Source organism: Mesoplodon mirus (assembly GCF_964341445.2).
Source record: "Mesoplodon mirus genome assembly, chromosome: 3".
In the NCBI taxonomy this organism is placed as follows: Eukaryota; Metazoa; Chordata; class Mammalia; order Artiodactyla; family Ziphiidae; genus Mesoplodon; species Mesoplodon mirus.
This window is the reverse complement of record NC_138978.1, coordinates 62,708,178-62,727,082: the sequence shown is the minus strand read 5'-3', so window position 1 is coordinate 62,727,082 and position 18,905 is coordinate 62,708,178. Positions and strand designations below refer to the sequence as shown.

The 18,905-nt window shown below is 35.3% G+C and overlaps 1 long non-coding RNA gene across 2 annotated transcripts in view; it reads right to left on the bottom strand.

Annotated features, from left to right (window-relative positions):
• Positions 1-421: 421 nt before the first annotated feature.
• LOC309801275 overlaps positions 422-18,905 on the bottom strand; it is a 148,860-nt gene continuing 130,376 nt past the window's right edge. Inside the window, exons 1-3 of one of the 2 annotated variants that reach the window (XR_014293553.1) lie at positions 6,065-6,169; positions 1,256-1,391; positions 422-475 (exon numbers count right to left, since the gene is read on the bottom strand). This is a non-coding gene — a long non-coding RNA (uncharacterized lncRNA). Of the gene's footprint in view, positions 476-1,255; positions 1,392-6,064; positions 6,170-18,905 lie in introns of those variants that run through there. The other variant, XR_014293552.1, reaches the window with a different exon arrangement.

The window sequence follows — 18,905 nt, the reverse complement described above, 5'->3', positions numbered from 1 at the left end:
ACCCCTGGGGTCCTGTTTTGAGAGTAAGATAAACAAGGACAAACAATTTAAACAATACTTTCTGTGGTTTCAGCAACTACTCAAGAAAAGTGGCCTAAGAGACAGATGACAAGGTGACAATCCACTTCTAAAAAACATGAAGAAAAGTTCCTGGGAAACCGTATTTTAAGTTTAACTCTTTGCCAATGGCAAATGCATTTCACGAGTAATTTAGTTGAAGAATATGGATTGTCTGCTGCATTTCATAGTTCTTATTTATTACAAGGCAAATCACAACTTCCTCTTAATTTGGGGGTAGTGCCACATTCAGAACTATTAGGAATTTATTTTCTTCTTATATAATAAGATAGGCCTCTTCTGACATATCCCACCTCTCCCTGTTACCAAATCATCAGGTAGATTTAAAAAAATTTTTTTATAAAAGGCTACTTGCCTTAAAGTGAGATGATTCCTTGATCTCTTCCAAATCCATCCTCTGGAATACAATAGAAATTATCGTGTCTTTAGTTTGAGATTTGAACTTCAAATTTTTGAGACATGAGAAAAAAATGCCATTTTTAAAGGAGTAAATAGCTTTTCTCATTTTCTAGATATTAAGGATTTGATTCACCTCCAAGACAAGACTAGATCTTTGTTTTAGGGTAAGACAATTTAACACATAATTTGGCTGGGCAAAATAAACAAAGAACCCATAATGGCATAGGAATGTGTGAGATATTGAGGTGCTTAAGTGCTCCTCATGAAATGTCAATGGCTATGTGTTCATTGCTGGTGATAATTATAAATATCCAGAATGTGTTTCTTCTTCAGAATTCTGTTTTTCCTTTCAGAGAGCCTGAAAAGTTGGGCCTGAACTTAGTAGGAAGTGGCAGGATCTCTTCAAGGCATTCTAATTGAAAGGAAGTAGTCTCGTCTCTACAACAGGGTGGAAAGACAGAAACTAAAAGATAAATGGCCAGCAGGAGTCTTCTTATGGAGAGTCTTGGTTATGAGGTTGGAAGCCATTATGTATAGTAGAGTAGCTAGCTTTAAATTATTTTTCTTCACTGTTGTTCCAGTTACTATGACCACATAACAAATTACCCCCAAACTTAGTGGCAAGAAACAAACCACTTATTTTGTTCATGGTTTTATAGGTGAAGAATTCAAATAGGGCACAATAGAAATAACTTCTCTACACTTTATGATGGCTTAGGTCTCAGATGGAAGACTCAAAGACAGGAGACTGAAATCATCTAAAGTCTGGCATGCTTACATGTCAGGCATTTGATGCCTGCTATTGGCTAGCAGCTTCTCCTCTCCAACGGCCTCTCCATGAAGTCTCTCCAAATGGTAGCTTCAAGGTCACAGGACTTCTTTCACAGCAGTTCATGACTCCAAAGGCACATGTCCTGAGAGAAAGATATAAGGAGAAACAGAGAGAGGCCTTATCAACCTCTATGACTTAACTTCAGAATATCATCATTTCTATTGCATTCTAAGATGATTAGAAGCAAGTCACAAAGAAGGATTCATATTCAGGGGGAACAAACGTATGGACCCCACCTCTTGATGGAAGAGTATGTCCACATCGCTTTAGTGGACACACTCTAAGGGGGCCCAGTGAGACATGCACTAGTTTAATTCCTTCCCCTTGAGTGTTAACCTTACAACTGTGCTTCTAACCAATAGAATGTCACTCCTTTGATTAGATTATGTTACAAGGTAACAACAGTGCTACATTGCTGCACAGGTAGTATTGCTTAAATATGCTATGGTCAAAATGTTTGTGTTCGCCCCAAATTCATACCCTGAAGCTCGAACTCACACTGTGATGGTATTTGGGAGGTAATTATGTATTAGGGTGGGGCCCTCATGATGGGATTAGTATTCTTATGAGAAGAGACATCAGAGAGCTTGCTTGCTCTTTCTCTCTGTTATGTGAGGGCACAGCAAGAAGGTGGTCATCTGCAAGCCAGGAAAAGAGTCTTCACCAGACATGACCATGCTGGCACCCTTATCCTGGACTTTCAGCCTGCAGATTTGTGAGAAATTCAAATCTTTTTTTCATTCCAACATGTCTTTATATTTATCAATAAACAGTTAATAGTCACCTACCGTGTTTTAGGTTAAAAGTACAAAGACAAAGCCACCCTTAATGGAGAAATCAAATATGATCAACAAGCATATGGATTATTCACAGTTCCCATTATTTTACTCAGGCGATTTTCTTATTGCCTTAAAACACATAAAAAATGCTGCCTTCATATTTTATCTTTTGGGAAAACATAATAATGTTTATGATAACAATAATAAAAATATCTAGGGACTTCCCTGGCGGTGCAATGGTTAAGACTCAGTGCTTCCAGTGTTTCCACTGCAAGGGGAGCAGGTTCGATCCCTGGCCAGAGAACTAAGATCCCACATGCCACATGGTGTGTCCAAAAGAAATTTTTAAAAAAATAATTATATATATATATATATATATATGTATATATAGCTAATGTTATTGACTATCTTTTAAGTGCCATAGGCTGTGCTAAAATTATATTCATTACATCTTTTAATTCTCACAATGCTTCAAGGTAGATACTATTATTATCCCAATTTTACTAGTGAGAAAATTGAGAAGTAGAGAGACTGCAAAGGTGGCTTAAGGTAACACAGTAAGTGACAGAGGTAAGACAATTGATATAGAGTTAGAATATGAAAACGTCCTTTTACACTCAGAATCATGCAGATTAATAAAAGATCTTAAAAGTCATTTAATCTCACTACCTTTCAAAGGATTCTTTGGCAAGGAGGAAATACTCAATTAACATAGATGTGGTTTCAGAATTCTAGCCTCACAGTGTGATACACCACATCAACAAACTGAATAAAAACCATATGATCATCTAAATAGATTCAGAAAAAGCTTCTGACAAAATTCAACACCCATTTATGATAACTCTCCAGAAAGTGGGCATAGAGGGAACATACCTAAACATAATAAAGACCATATATAACAAACCTTTAGCTAACATCATACTCATGGTGAAAAGCTGAAAGCATTTCCTCTAAGACCAGGAAAAAGACAAGGATGTCCATTCTCACCATTTTTATTCAACATAGCTTTGGAAGTCCTAGCCACGGCAATCAGAGAAGAAAAAGAATAAAAAGGAATCCAAATTGGAAAAGAAGTAAAACTGTCACTGTTTGCAAATGACATGATACTATACATAGAAAATCCTAAAGACACTACTAGGAAACTACTAGAGTTCATCAATGAATTTGGTAAAGATGCAGGATACAAAATTAACACACAGAAATCTGTTGCATATCTGTACAATAACAACAAAAGATCAGAAAGAGAAATTATAGAAACAATCCCATTTACCATCACATCAAAAAGAATAAAATACCTAGGAATAAATGTACCTAAGGAGAAAAAAGACCTGTACTCTGAAAACTATATGATGCTGATGAAAGCAACTGAAGATGACACAAACAGATGGAAAGATATACCATGTTCTTGGATTGGAAGAATCAATATTGTCAAAATGACTGTACTACCTAAGGTAATCTACAGATTCAGTGCAATCCCTATCAACTTACCAATGGCATTTTTCACAGAACCAGAACAAAAAACATGTTAAAATTTGTATGGAGACACAACATACTCCAAATAGCCAAAGCAATCTTGAGAAAGAAAAACAGAGCTGCAGGAATCAGGCTCCCTGACTTCAGACTATACTACAAAGCTATAGTTATAAAAACAGATGGAGTTGGCACAAAAACAGAAATACAGATCAAAAGAACAAGATAGAAAGCCCAGAAATAAACCTATACACCTATGGTCAATTAATCTATGACAAAGGAGGCAAGATTATACAATGGAGGAAAGACAGTCTCTTCAATAAATGGTGCTGGGAAAACTGGACAGCTACATGTAAAAAAAATGAAATTAGAAGACTCCCTAACACCATACACAAAAAATAAACTCAAAATGGCTTAAAGACCTAAATGTAAGACTGGACACTATAAAACTCTTAGAGGAAAACATAGGCAGAACACTCTCTGAGGTAAATCGCAGCAGTATCTTTTTCAATCTGTCTCTCAGAGTAATGGAAATAAAAACAAACAAATGAAAACAATGGGACCTAAATGAACTCAAAAGCTTTTGCACACCAAAGGAGACCATAAGCAAAATAAGAAGACAACCCACAGAATGGGAGAAAATATTTGCAAATGATGCGACCGACAAGGGATTAATCCCCAAAATTTACAAACAGCTCATGCAGCTTAATATCATAAGAACAAACAACCCAGTCAAAAATGGGCAGAAGATCTAAACAGACATTTCTCCAAAGAAGACATACAGATGTCCAAGAGGCATGTGACAAAATGTTCAAAATCACTAATTATTAGAGAAATATAAATCAAAACTACAATGAGATATCACCTCACACTAGTCAGAATGGCTATCATCAAAAAATCCACAAATAATAAATGCTGGAGAGGGTGTGGAGAGAAGGGAACCCTCTTACACTGTTGGTGGGAATGTAAATTGGTACAGCCATTGTGGAGAACAGTATAGAGGTTCCTTAAAAAACTAAAAATAGAGCTACCGTATGATCCAGCAATCCCACTCCTGGGCATATATCCAGAGAAAAACATGGTCCGAAAGGATACATGAACCCCAATGACATTGCAGCACTATTTACAATAGCCAAGACATGGAAGCAACCTAAATGTCCATCGACAGATGAATGGATAAAGATGTGGCACATATATACAATGGACTATTACACAGCCATTAAAAAGAATGAAATAATGCCATTTGCAGCAACAGGGATGGACCTAGAGATTGTCATACTGAGTGAAGTAAGTCAGACAGAGAAGGAGAAATATCGTATGATGTCACTTACATGTGGAATCTTTAAACAGTTGATACAAATGAACTTACTTACAAAACAGAAACAAACTCACAGAGGTAGAGAACAAACATGGTTACCGAGAGAAGGGTGGGAGAAGGGATAGGGAGTTTGGGATTGACATGTACACACTGCTGTATTTAAAATGGATAACCAACAAGGACCTACTGTATAGCACAGGGAACTCTGCTCAATATTATGTAACAACCTAAGTGAGAAAAGAATTTGAAAAAGAATACATACATATATATGTATAACTGAATCACTTTGCTGTACACCTGAAACTAACACAACATAGTTAGTCAACTATACTCCAATGTAAAATAAAAGTTAAAAAAAAAAAGGTCCAGCAAAAAAAAAAAAAAAAAAAAAAAGAATTCTAGTCTCAGCCTGATCCACTGGGAAGCTCTGGTGCAAGAATTATACCAGAGAGTTTTTCCCACCCAGAGTCAAGATTACTAGGCTGTTTACACCCCACTTCAGAAAGTCATTGGCTGCAAGGTTGGTGTAGTGGGAGACGAAGGAAGAAGGGAAGGGCATAACCTCCCTGCCATGTCCAGGCAAGATTACTCCCATTAGGTTAGGGAAATCCTCAGAATAAGGATGCAGGTATGTGCCATTAACAACCAACACACCTGTAGTAGCCAGAATATGGATACAAGGCCTGTTAATCTGGGCATGGCTCCAACAATATCTGATAAATTTGCCAAGTGTTTAGCCAATCCCTGCCTAGATACTTCTAGAGAGAAAGAATTCGCCATCACACCCCCTTCTTCACCTAACAAGGCAGCCTGTTATAATCCTTAGACAGTTTAAATAGAAAAGTGTTCCTTTTGTTGGATGTGGGAGGATGGAGAGAAGTCATTCCAGGACAGCATATGCAAAGGCACAGAATATGAAAGGGCAGAATGGTATGTGTTGTTGCCACAGCTGGTACTAAGATTTATTGTAGTTCGAACTTAAGGTGTAGAAGTAGAAAGTTAAAATATGAGTCTAGGAAGATGGTTATAAGCCAGATAGCCAGATAATAATGAAAGACCTACATGTCTCATTGAAAACTTGTGATGATGCTAAACATAAGATACCACTAAATGTATTTTAGCAGAAAAGGAAAATGATCATCTTTTACAGAAAGCCCATTCTGGCAACAATGCAGAGAGAAACCCTACCTCATTACATTAATGTTATGGGGCTTTCACATCTGTGTTTCCTCTGGGCTGTTGGTTCTTTAAGGACAGGAAACTTGCCTTCTTTATCCTTCTATTGTGAATGCCTAAAACAATAAATATTTATGGAACTGAAGTGAACTGATCACAAGAAAGAGAAATCATTACAACTCAGATGAGATGTTCTAAATTAGGAGACAGAAAACCACAACCCGTAAGCCTAATCTGGCTCATCACCTCTTTTTGCAAATAAAGTTCTATCAGAAAACAGCCACAATTTATTTACACATTGTCTATAGTTGTATTCATGCTGTAACAGCAAGCGTTGGGTAATTACGACAGAAACCATATGGCCTACAAAGTCTAAAATATTTAGTATCTGGCCCTTTACAGAAAAAGTTTACTGACCCCTGGACTAAACTGAAGCAGTAGTGCTATAAATGAATAGGTGGGATGGATGCAAATGATATTTAGAAGGCAAAATTGTTTGGTGTAGTCACTACTCTTTGTTCCCAGTTCTATTTCTCAATATCATATACACATTAGAGGCCCACATTATAAATATGTATAAAAAGCTTTCAAGTGTCCCAATGCAACTTTTGACAAGTCTTATTTACTTTCTCAAATTTAAATTGAACTATCATTTCCATAAAGATCCTTAAACTCTGAAGAACACACAGTGGAGTCCACTTACCACACAGGGATACAGATCCAAAGCAGAAGAAGTATCTGTTTGGTCCACTTAGACAAAGATAGTCCTGCAGTAATGGGACAGTATCAGCCCTTGGGTCCCTTATATAAATCTTCTAAAAGGCTCCCAACCTCTAAATTATTGTCACGTTCTTGTTTTCACTGCGGGTCTTCAGAGATGGCCTAAATCTTTTTCACCTCATTAAACTGCTTTGCACCAGAGTCCTCTAAAAACTTTTCACCCGAAAAGTCTCCACAAGGCTTTTTGAACTTCTTTTCCCTTCTCTATGTGGTCAGAACATAAAAGATTGCAATTCAAAAAAAAAGTAAAGAACTGTCATGGTCCTTTTTGTGGGTGTTAATCTCTGAACAGCAGATTTAGGGTGACTATTTTTTTTCAGTTCCTGGTTCTCCACTTCCTGTTTGAATACACACTACAAAGTGTTGGTGAAATGTATTTATAGGACACAGTCAGCCAGTTGTGAGGCCTTTTGTATCAGGACTTGAAAGATAAAGGTAAGTTCCTTTCTTTAAAAAGAAAAAAAAAGTAATCTTCAGGCATAGAAACATCTAATCTTAGTCATAGCACCAATACCCCTAGGCAGGCCAAAAAAAAAGACAATTTAGATTAAAAGTTGCTTATAAAAAATGGATTTTTAAATATCACACCTTGAATAACAAATCAATGAGAAAAATTTTTCCTACCTTCCATGGAATAAATTTAAGGAAAATGAAACACAAATAATGTATTGGTACTCTAATATTTGAAGATTATTTGCCTCAACTATTTAGTTGCTGTCATTATTTGGAAGAAAGTAAAGTTTAACCCTACCATACATCTTACCCCAAAATATTTTTCAATTTAATGAAAGATTTAAGTGTGAAGACAAGCACAAAAAAAAGAACTAGAAAAATGTAAGTAAATATGTCTCTGATTTTAGAGTGGAGAAGGATTCTTTAGGAATACGAGTAAAAGCAGAATCTAAAAGACAAAGTGACAGATTTAAATACATAAAAACTTAAGTCTTCTGGGTATCCTAAAACAGAATATTCAAAATTTAAACACAAATAACCAATATGGAAAATATTTCAATGGGTGTGACTAGAAGTTTTGTCCTTTTCTTCCTGCAAGAAGAAACACATGAAAACATAATTTTTAGAAATGAGCACAGAATATGAAGCTATTCATAAAGAAGGAATAAAAATGACTAATAAATATATGAAAAAATTCTCAGCCTTGCATATAATCAAATAAACTAAAACAGCAATAAACTTTTTTTTGTCTGTATATGAGTAGATATATTTAAAAAATAGTACACAGATGTATTAGTTCAAATGATTTTGGTAGCAAATAACAGAAAATTGATTCAAAACAACTTAAAAACATTGGAAAATTAGTGACCTCTCAAAAATTTTAAACTCCAGAGAGAAGTTTGCCTTCAGGCATGGTTTAATCAGTAGTCAAGCTCTAATTCCCTTCAATTCTTTGGATTTGGTCTATTTATCAACATTGTGCTAAAGATGGCTACCCTCATGAGGCAAAATGACTGTAAGAGTTGGCTTTGCACAACACCATTCAGAAAAAAAAGAGAGTATTTCTTCTATTAACCAGCTCAGTCCTGGTCCTGGCATTCATTCTGATTAAATAAATTTAGGTCATGTGTCCAATCCGTAACTAACCATGGCCAGGGAAATAGCACCTTCCAATTGGATTAATTCAGTGCCCATGGCTAAACCAATCATCACAGCAAGGGCGACAACAGTTTGATGATTGACTTAAAGCATTCAGGGCCCATTCTTGGTGTCCAAGGTGGGGTGAATTCTCTTTAAGTCATGTAGCTATTACATAATGGAGGAAGCGGGATAGACTAGTTGCACTGAGGTTGTACAGAAAAACAAGTTTAGTTAGGCACAGTGTATGAAACAATAAATTATTTAAATATTTATGGAAAAATTGGACTAAATAGTAAAGCCATAAAAGTATATACACATTTGTTCCAGAATATCAGATCTTAAAATATATCCCAAGGAAATAATCATGGTTAAATACAAAGATATATCTATTATGTTGGTTTAGGACATCCAAAAATTAATGTACAATGGAAAATTAGTTAAATTCTGATACATAAATATAACGGTATATTATACAACCTTTACATATAATAATGTAGAAGAATAGTTACTGACATGTAAAACTACTCAATATATATTGTACATTGTTAAAACCAACAGAATAATCCATGTTGGCTACCTGGTTTTAAATTTTGAATATTCTATTTTAAGATATTGTCGACTAAAAGAAAAACACACAATGTAACAGCTGTGAGTTGAGTTTTATCCAGGGTCTTACTGAGGACTATAGCCCAGGAAACAGCTTCTCCGTACCTCTGAGAGAACTGCTCCAAAGATGTAGGGGGAGAAGCCAGTACAGTATATATACATAAGATTTTGGCTACGGAATACATGCAGTCAAGCATACATCTTGGTAAAAGGTTACTGTTAGTCACAAGCAACAGATATCTTAGTTAACGATTTTAGTTCTCTTCTATGTATGGGAAGATGCAAGAATCTGCGTTCGTTAAAATTCTTCCTGAAATATACATGTAACTATCTAAGAGGCATATTTTTCCAAAGCACAAAGTACCTCATCCTGTTTTTCATCCTGAATTCCTCTTGGGTGTACTGTCAGCGACTGCAATGGCTACTGACTTAATCCTTGTAGAACTGGATGGTGAGCAACATTTTTTGTTTTACAATGTTCAGAAGTCTTAATAAATTATCCTATTTTTGTAAAATTATATATATATTCATTGAAAAAGGCTTAAATACATCAAAATATAAATGGTTGTTGTCTCTGGATAGTTTTCTTTTTTAATGATTTTCTGTATTTTGTAAATTTTCTTAATGCTTATGAATTATTCCAGTAATACAAATTTTAGTTTCAAATTTACTTTAAAAGAAATAATAAAGCAAATTCACATTTTAAAAAGATTTAATGGGAACTGTGACTTTAAGAATGTGTTGGTGAAGAATTTTAAGAGTTCCAATTGCAGGTTGAGAGGAAGTCCACAAAAAGGTAGAGATCTAGAAATCAAATCTTTAAGTAATCTGCATCTTATCCCTGGAGGAGCACCAGCATGCAGCTACCCTTTAGTGATACAGCATTAGCTCACCTGAAACCCAATATGTTGATTTTATCCATAATGATTCTCCTACCCCCTTGGGAAAAGCTTAGGGTAAACAAAGAATTATCAAACCTCTCAAGAGGACTTTCCAACTCCCTGAGGAATCCATTTTTTGAGAATAGGCACAAATACTCACATTTATATATCTATGTAAGTGATGGCTAACAGTCCAAAATTGCACTATATGTAGCCCCAACTGCACTATAACAGCTTCAACTTTCACATAATTGATTCATAGAGCAAAAGTTGGGCTGGCCTACCTAAAATTATGTGTACACTGGGCTATAGGACTAACCATCTCAACTGAATTTAATAATTTTTTTAAAGTCAGTTAAAATATAACTAACTTTATTGGTTTCATCTATTAATGTATCACTATATATGCACAGACCATAGAAGCTAAACATGCATCATCTAAAGGAGAGCTGAAAGACCGAACAATGTACAGCCCTGTATGATGTGAGAGGATTCGACACATATATGCTGTCTGTACATAGCTGATCCTAACTCTACTGCTGTAGAATGTACCCTATTCTTCAGTCACTGTAGGCCAAATATACTGCAACAAGTGAAGAAAAGGCAAGAGCAGAGCACAAGTATCAGGGAAAAGTTTACTTTTCTGATGTAAGAGAGTAAAATTCAAAGCATTCATTTATTCAACATCCAATTAATACTTATACAGAATAGAGAGATGAGTTAAATGAACAAAAATCCCTGCTTCATGGAGTAGACATTCTAGTGGATACGTGGGCATATATACAAAGTCTAAATAGGTTCTTTTCCCTTTTGCACTAAGATTCAGGGAGAATGAAAAATGAAATTGGGTATCTAAGACAGAGGCTGTCAAGGATTGAATGACAGATATCCTTAGCTAAGAAGAAAGCTTGGAGAGCCCATCCTATCTGAATTCTGGGAAGAGGAAGAGGAAAAGGCAAGTCTGTAGGCAAAATCTAGTCAGAAATTTGTCACTGGTGCTCCCTTCTGCCTTTATATTAGGTGACCCTCACCTAATTACTGAGCCCTCTCTTTCCTATTCCTCAATACCAACCATTCTTTTCAGATATCCCTAGTCAATAGTGGATGAGAAAAGGATGAACAATGCCATATATATTTTCTCTCTATGGATGCTGCTGTGCCCACCAGTACCTGACCCATATGAAAACTACTAAGGGAAGAAGATGGTGGGGGATGGATGGATGGAAGAATAGACGAATGCATGGATTCTTTCATGGGCATGGCTTAATATGCGAGAAAGTAAGTGAATAGAAAAGTAAAATAATAAATGAAGGCATAAACAAAAAAATAATTATATAAAGTAGGGGAAAACTTAAAGGTGCTCATAGGAAGCTTGTGAAGTCAGTCCCATGGTAAAGATGGGAGAGAAATAAAAAGAAATCACACCCTAAAGATGTGAATAAGGTGACAGAATCTAGAAGAAAAACAATAAATAAAATTGTAGAACTTGTAAGCCCCAGGGAAAAAGAAAAAAAATCACAGCATCTCTTCAAGATGAGCAGAGGAGCCAGGGGGAGGTTAGAGGATTTGCTCTGGCTACAACCTTGAATCTTGATGCAGTGAGAATGTCCCTGCTTCTGAAAACAGCAGGCTCTGAGAGTTTCACTGAAAGCGGCAATAGGTTTTCATGAATAGAAGTATGCATAGAAATATTACAAACTCTTGTTAAGAGCTCAAACATTGTGTACACCAAGTTGAGATAAATTCTAGCCATTTATAAATAGCCTTTATATTTTTGATAAAAATATACACCTTCAAAATTGAAAAATACAAATAAGAAAAAAAGATTAAAATCATCCATAATATTCTAACAATCAGAAATATTTTTGCAAGTTTTATACCAGCTTAACATGTGTGTACATGCACACATGTGTTTGTATGTGCTTAGTATAATATATATTTAATTAAATTAGCTTCATATAAAATATATTTTATATATTTTATATATATTGTTTAACAGATTAATATTATATATATGCTTTTAATTATTTTTTCACATAAATATATTGTAAATATTTCCATGGTAGGAAACTGCCTTCAGTATTGTAATAGTTTATCATCAGCTATTTTATTTTATGGGTATATAAAATTTAATCAAGCAATCTCCCATTGTTAGAAATTTAGTTTTGTTCCCCCCATGTTGTCATTTAAAATAATTTATTTTTTAATACGGTTTTTTTTTTTTTACTTCAAAGAAATTTTATCTTCTTTCATTGTAGAAGAAAACACCATGAATTACAATCAATACTTTGCTGGATTTTTGCCACACCCAGAATTATTTGTTGTATACATTAGACACAATGTCAGGATGGTGCTTTTAGAAACCCTGCATCCCCATATTTACCTAGAAAGAATAAAATTACATATTGTATATTAAGTTTTTCCTCTCTGCTCTTTTTAAAAAATTTTTCTTGTGGTATAGCTGATTTACAATGTTGTGTTAGTTTCAGGTGTTTTTAATACTGTTTTATTTTTTAAAGCAAAGTGCTACATTCTCTAATTATATCATTATTTCAAAAAACTTGCGTTGGAATTGCTTGGTCAAATTCAAAATGTTAAGGCTTTTGATGTGTCAATTATGATGGCTTCAGGTGCTATTAATGGCAATAAAAAACCAATCAACATTTAAATTATCATTTAAATGTCTTAAATAATAAAGGCTTTTTAATGGATCTCATAGAGTCCAGAGATAATTCAGGTCACAAAATCGGTTTCCTCCAGTAGCTCAACAACATTACATCCTGCTTCTTTTTGTCTTCTGCTCTGCCTACACTGATAAGAGCCTCCTTCTCACTTACATACCAAATGGCTGCCAACAACTCCTGGGAACACATTTTTCCCTTTCAGGTTCAGTGAAAGAGCACATCTTCCCCAAACCTCAAACAAAAAATCCTAAATCTTACTCTAGATCAGTTTGTGTCATGTGCCCATTCTTGAGCTTTGACAAGCAGCTTAGATATTGTCAATATATAGTCCCACAAATAGTGTGAGTTCAGGTTTCCTCCAGCCTTCACTAATGTTGAAAATTAACCTTTAAAAAAATCACAGTAACATCAAAAGCTGCCAGACAACTAAAAAGAGTAGGCCATTATTCCCTTTTTTCTTTCTTTTCTTTTCTTTCTTATCAGTGTGGATTTTTAGTTGTGAAAACATGGGCTCTAAAATCAGATAGTCCCTTACTAGGTAGAGTTGTTTCATCTTAAACAAGTTAGAAAATTCTCTGAAAAACAGGAATAATAATAGAATCCACCCCTTGAGTTTTTATGAAGACAAGTGAAATAAATTTTTTAAAACCTGGTAAATGTTAGGTTTTGTTTATAATTATTGTATTACTTTTATTACTAAATTGTTGTGATTACCCATTCATTCTTTGTACTCATTTTTCCATTGGGAGTAGCCATTTTTAATCATAAAAAGGGAAGTTTTACTTCATTGTTTGAAATGTCTACTTCTTCATTTAAGACATATATGTAAGCACCCATATTTTCTTCACTAGTCAAATGGCAACACCTACAGACACCAGCCATGAGTATCTGAAAAATTGAAAAAATTAGTGATTTTAGAAACACTGGAAAATCAATCACTGATAAGAGGGTGAGAAAATTTTGGCTTATCTTCCTGCATTTCCAAGATACTTTGCATATAAGGCATTTGTGCTATTAAAGCTACAACACTGGACTTTCTTCTCTATAGCATTTCAGACAAAAATGCCAGCAATGACAGTTAATGACATGACTAACGCCAAAATGAGTTACCTCAAAGACAGCTGAAATCATATACGATAAATGTTGTTAGACCTTTTATAAATTCCACAAATAACTCTAAATCTCAGCCTCTTATTATGATAAATATCTTTTAAAAATAAAGATAATTTTTTGGGGAAAATAAACAGTGAAAGAAATCTCTCATTTACAAGTTATGAATACTCCTGTCCTAATACAGGAATAGCTTAATTTACCAAAACCTTATACGAAGCCATTCCTCTAAATGGAAATAGAAATGACATTTTTAGTTTGTTCAGCGTGCAGTGAGATTCTTGTCTGAATGGTGTTATTTCTGGCTCCCCTATGAGCCACTGTTAGGATTGGTCAAAAAGGATCTGGGCTCCCTTCTTCCCTTTTGGATGTTTTCTTCCTCTGAAATTGGTTAGAACAGACAGCTTTTTTCTTCCACCTCAAAATTCAGCAGTTCTCTGATTCCTGAACAGATGAGTTCTAAAAAACATTAACTTATTTCACTGTGCCCTCAAAATCTCCCTCCCTGCCCCATACATGCATCATACCATAGCTACATTACTAATGGGTGTCATTCAACCTTCACTGTTCTTCATCTCCCATTATATATAAATGGTGATTGTGGAGAGCTCTCTATCATGCATACAGTCCTTATTGTCTTAAGCTAAAAAAAAATGTTTTTTAAGAAAGTGGGAAGGTTTGCCCTATTCTGTAATATTTGGCAGTGTTCATTTTAACTGATTCACTTGTTAGGGCAAAATTACTGTAACCTGTAATAAATGTTAAGATTGTTGCATGCATACTTGTACTGAATTAATATTTTATAGCTTCTTGGCCCTGTGTGGGCTAACTGTTCTATTGGAATGCTCTAGCACCATGGAAACGCTGGGAGATATTTTCTCTTAATTGTAAGAATGTTTGACAGATAACAGTACAGTACCATGGAATTAAACTCCATTACTGATGAATTCTGATCAGCTTATAACCTTTTTTATCATATTATTTGAGGGTTTTTTCATTTTATTTTTAAGCTTTGCGACATGTCCTTATCCATATCACTTCTTAAAAGTCTTAGTGTCAGTAAGTATTGTATTGTCTATATAGTTGCCATCAGATAAAGACATCCAGTTTCTTTAATTAAATATTTTCTCCATTTAGAAAAAAAATCCAACCTGTTAACTATGATTAAAATCTTTTTGAAGACATATTTTTTTAAAGAAGAAAAAGTTCTGCTAACACCTCTCTATTGCTAAATTGTAATATAAGTCAATTACATTAACCTTAAATTCTAATGCTAAAAATATCAGTATTTAGCTTAAAAATATTTGTAATTTTAAAAACAAAATATAAATAACGTGTTTTATACACTTTTATGTCTAAGAGAAACATGCTATGCTTCCACCCTTCCATTCCAATGAGATAGAATAGAAAATATTTTTTATTTTTCTAAGCTCAAGACTTTGAACCAGTTGATTAGAGTTTTACCCTAAAGCTCCCATGGCCCTCAAGAATCAAGTTCATAATGGAAGCCAAGCATCCAAATATCTAGGCAAAGTTTCCCAGAGAAACACATAATTGCTGGTCACATTTTTTTTTCCTCCTTTCCCTTTCTCAGAAACACTTAATGAGGGTTCAAATAGCTGTTTGTAGCCAACTCATTAAAATGCCTTTTTTTCTGCTAGTACAGCACTGTGATGGACATTGGGAGGCTCTGCCTCTCCTACTCTAGAAGAAAGAGGTCTTTTATTTCAGCCTTTGGATTCTACCAGACTCCCCTCACTAAGGTCCCTCTTCAGCACTAGTATTCTGACACACCACTACCAGGCCTAACTATAAGCAGAACCCTGGGAAGTGCAGCTCATCACCTGACCCAACTGTCCTCTCTTACGAACCTGCCCCATGTAACTTTTACCCTTTCCTTCTTCACAGAGTTGAGAAATGAAGAGAAGTTAAGAAGACAGTACTCAAAGTATTCAGTTGAAGACTGGTGGAGAAAAGCTGTGGACACATTAAAAATGTCTCTCCTAACACAGGGAGTTTACTGAGGGAAGAGATTATTTCCTGTTGGGAGTAATTGGGAAAGATTTTATGGCAGAAAGGATACAAACACACATAATGTGTGCATGTGTTAGGAAGAGTAGCAACCCAAGGTGGAAAGAGAGTACAAGCCAAGTGTGGTAGGCAGAAACGGGTCCCTGAAAAGGTGTCCACGTCTTAATCCCAAGAATCTATGACCATGTTACCTTAACATGGCAAATGGGACTTTCAAGAGGGGATTAAATTAGGAAGTTTTGAGATGGGGAGATTATCCTCATTATCCAAGTAGACCCTAAGTGTCACAAGTGTTCTTTATAAGAGGGAGGCAGGAATGTGAGTCAGAGAAGGAGATGTGAGGACAGAAGCAGAGGTCAGAGTGATGCAGCCTCTAGAAGCTGGAAAAGGCAAGTAAATAGATTCCCCCTAGTACCTCCAGAAAGAATGCAGCTCTGTAACACCGTGATTTTAGCCTCCTGAGACCTGTTTTATATGACCTCTAGAATTATAAAATAGTAAATTTGTGTTGCGTTAAAGCACTAGTTTGTAGCTATTTGTTACAGCAGCAATAGGAAACTAATACACAAAGGCAAATGGAAAAATGTGCACTATTTGTAAAGATATTAAATTCAGAGTGGAGGGTGCCTAGGGATACTCAACGGAGGAGAAGATGAAAAGAAAAATACAAAAAGGAATAATGATAATATTTTGCTTTCCACTTAAAGTGCTTTCATATTCATTATTTTAAAAATATGATTCCCATAGCAACCTTTTAATCCAGGCATTTAGATACTCTCCAATTGAAAGATGAAGTAGCTATGGCTTGTGGAAGTTCATTGTTTTGCCCATGTCCACAGTTCTGTAAGTTGTGGAGCTGGGCAGGAGCTGAGGTATGCCAACTCCTCACACCTGTTTCCATTGCATCACATCCCTTGTTCAAACCAGGCCACCTGATTTCAGAGGGGTTTAAATGTCAGGTCAAAGGGTGTAAAATTTATTCACCAGCAATAAATCAAAGGTTTTTAACCAAGGAGTGGTATAATCAATTAATTTAACAGCATAACATAAAGTAGATTATAGAAGGAGGGGAAAAAAATTGAGGGACTGGTTAGGCTACTGGAATAGTCCAGGAGACAGGGAACAAAGGCCTGAACTGAGGTCAGCAGTGGGAACAGAGAGAGGCGTGTTGTTTTATATAAGATGGGGAGAGGATAGGGGCAGGTGAAAATAGGAGCAGGAAATTCACCTTTCTGGTTTATTATCAAAGGAAAACTTATGGTTTTCTAATATATATCTCTCGGACAATAAATTAGTATACATTTAAAGTAGGCTTTATTCATATAAATCATAGTTTTCATATAAAAATTAAGTTTTGAACCTACATCTATTTAACTATTTAACTTTCTAAATTCCCATTTCAGAAGATTCTTTTTTAATTTGCTTAAAAAATAGACAAATCCCAATACAGTATTTTTTACAATACCTGAGTTCTTTATGTCTCATTGAGGTCAACTAGCTGGCCACCAATGAAATTTGAGACTAGAAAAGTACCGCTCTGCTCCTCTCACAGCAATGGCAATACACTCTCTAAATCGTCACCTTTCTGACAGGGCTTTCTTGACCCCATCCATCTCACACTGTTACCTGTTTTCTACTCCTTTTGTATGCTGTTGGTAAGCTACAAAAATATCTTTGGGTGGTCATCCTTGCTATATATCTGAAACATTTGCTGCTGCATTATGACATGTTATTTATTGCTGTTATTCATCCGTCAGTTCTCATCATGCCCATTTTTCAGTCTTTGATTGCCTTTTTTGACCTTGATTCTTAGAAACTTTCACCAACTTTTTTTCCTCTTTTATCACAAATAGTTCAGAATTCTGATGTTGGCTTTGATAGGCTGAATAATGGTCCACCAAAAATGTCTATCTCCTAATTCCCAGAACTTAATATATTACCTTACATGGTAAAATGGACTTGGCAAATTTGATTAAGAATTTTGAGATGGGGAGATTATCCTAGATTACCCAGTTGGGCCTAATGTAATCACAAAGGTCCTTACAAGGCAGAGAGAAGCAGAAGAGAAAGAGAGATGGAAACAACAGAAGCAGAGATCAGAGAGGAGAGAAGATGTTATGCTGCTTGGTTTGAGGATGGAGGAAGGGGCCACAAAGCCTAGGAATGTAGGTAGCCTCTAGAAGCTGGAAAAAGCAAGGAAACACATCTTCCCCAAGAGCCTCCAAAAGGAGCACAGCATGATGGACCCATTTTAGACTTCTGACCTCTAAAACTATAAGAGAGTAAATCTGTGTTGTTCTAAGCCACTATGTTTGTGATCATTTGTTATAGTAGAAATAGGGTAACAATTTCCCAACAGAAAAAGAAATCCTAAATGTCTCACCTTTTTTATATATTTAAATTGAGAGGAGAAATTAGAGTATCCCAATTAAAGTGGCCTCCATCATCTTAATTATTATGCCTTACTTCATTTCCTCAGTTACTCAAAGAAAAAATTCCAGCCAATTATTTCATCTTCCAATGTCAGTGTAGAAAACCAAAGATTGTAATCCATTCCATAATCATTTGAAAAATAAGTAATTTAAAATCTATTCAGAACTTCATACAGCATTCATCCATCCATAAGAGCCATATAGAAAACTTTTGTGAGTAAAAAACTGTGGTGAAACTAAAATGTTGTCTTTTTCGGTCAAATAATGCTATAACTTTTTAAAAATAGCAAAAGATTTAATGTTGTAAAAATAATATATTAGGCAACCCACACTTCCTTCAACATTACTCAGATGAAACCTTATATTCCCTTGATCCCAACATAACAGGACAAGATCTAAAGTTTACCTGGAATTCTCTTTAACTGAATGCTAAGAGAAGTAAAGGAAAAAGGAGACAAATTGGAAAGCACAAGGGTGGGTTACAGATGAGTAGGGGAAGAGGGATGAGGAGAGGCATACAGATTCTCAGAAATAATCTCATCTAAAAGCAACATCAGCTTTTACTTACTCCTGTACCCAAGCAATGGGAGGGATGAGGTGAAGTAAATGTCCTCACACAGACCAATGTAATTACAGGAAAGATGAGGCAGAGCTACGTGACACCCAGCCCTTAGATATCATGTTTAGCTTGGATACGTAGTGGGTGGCAGGTAGGAGTTGACAAGGGTTACTTAAC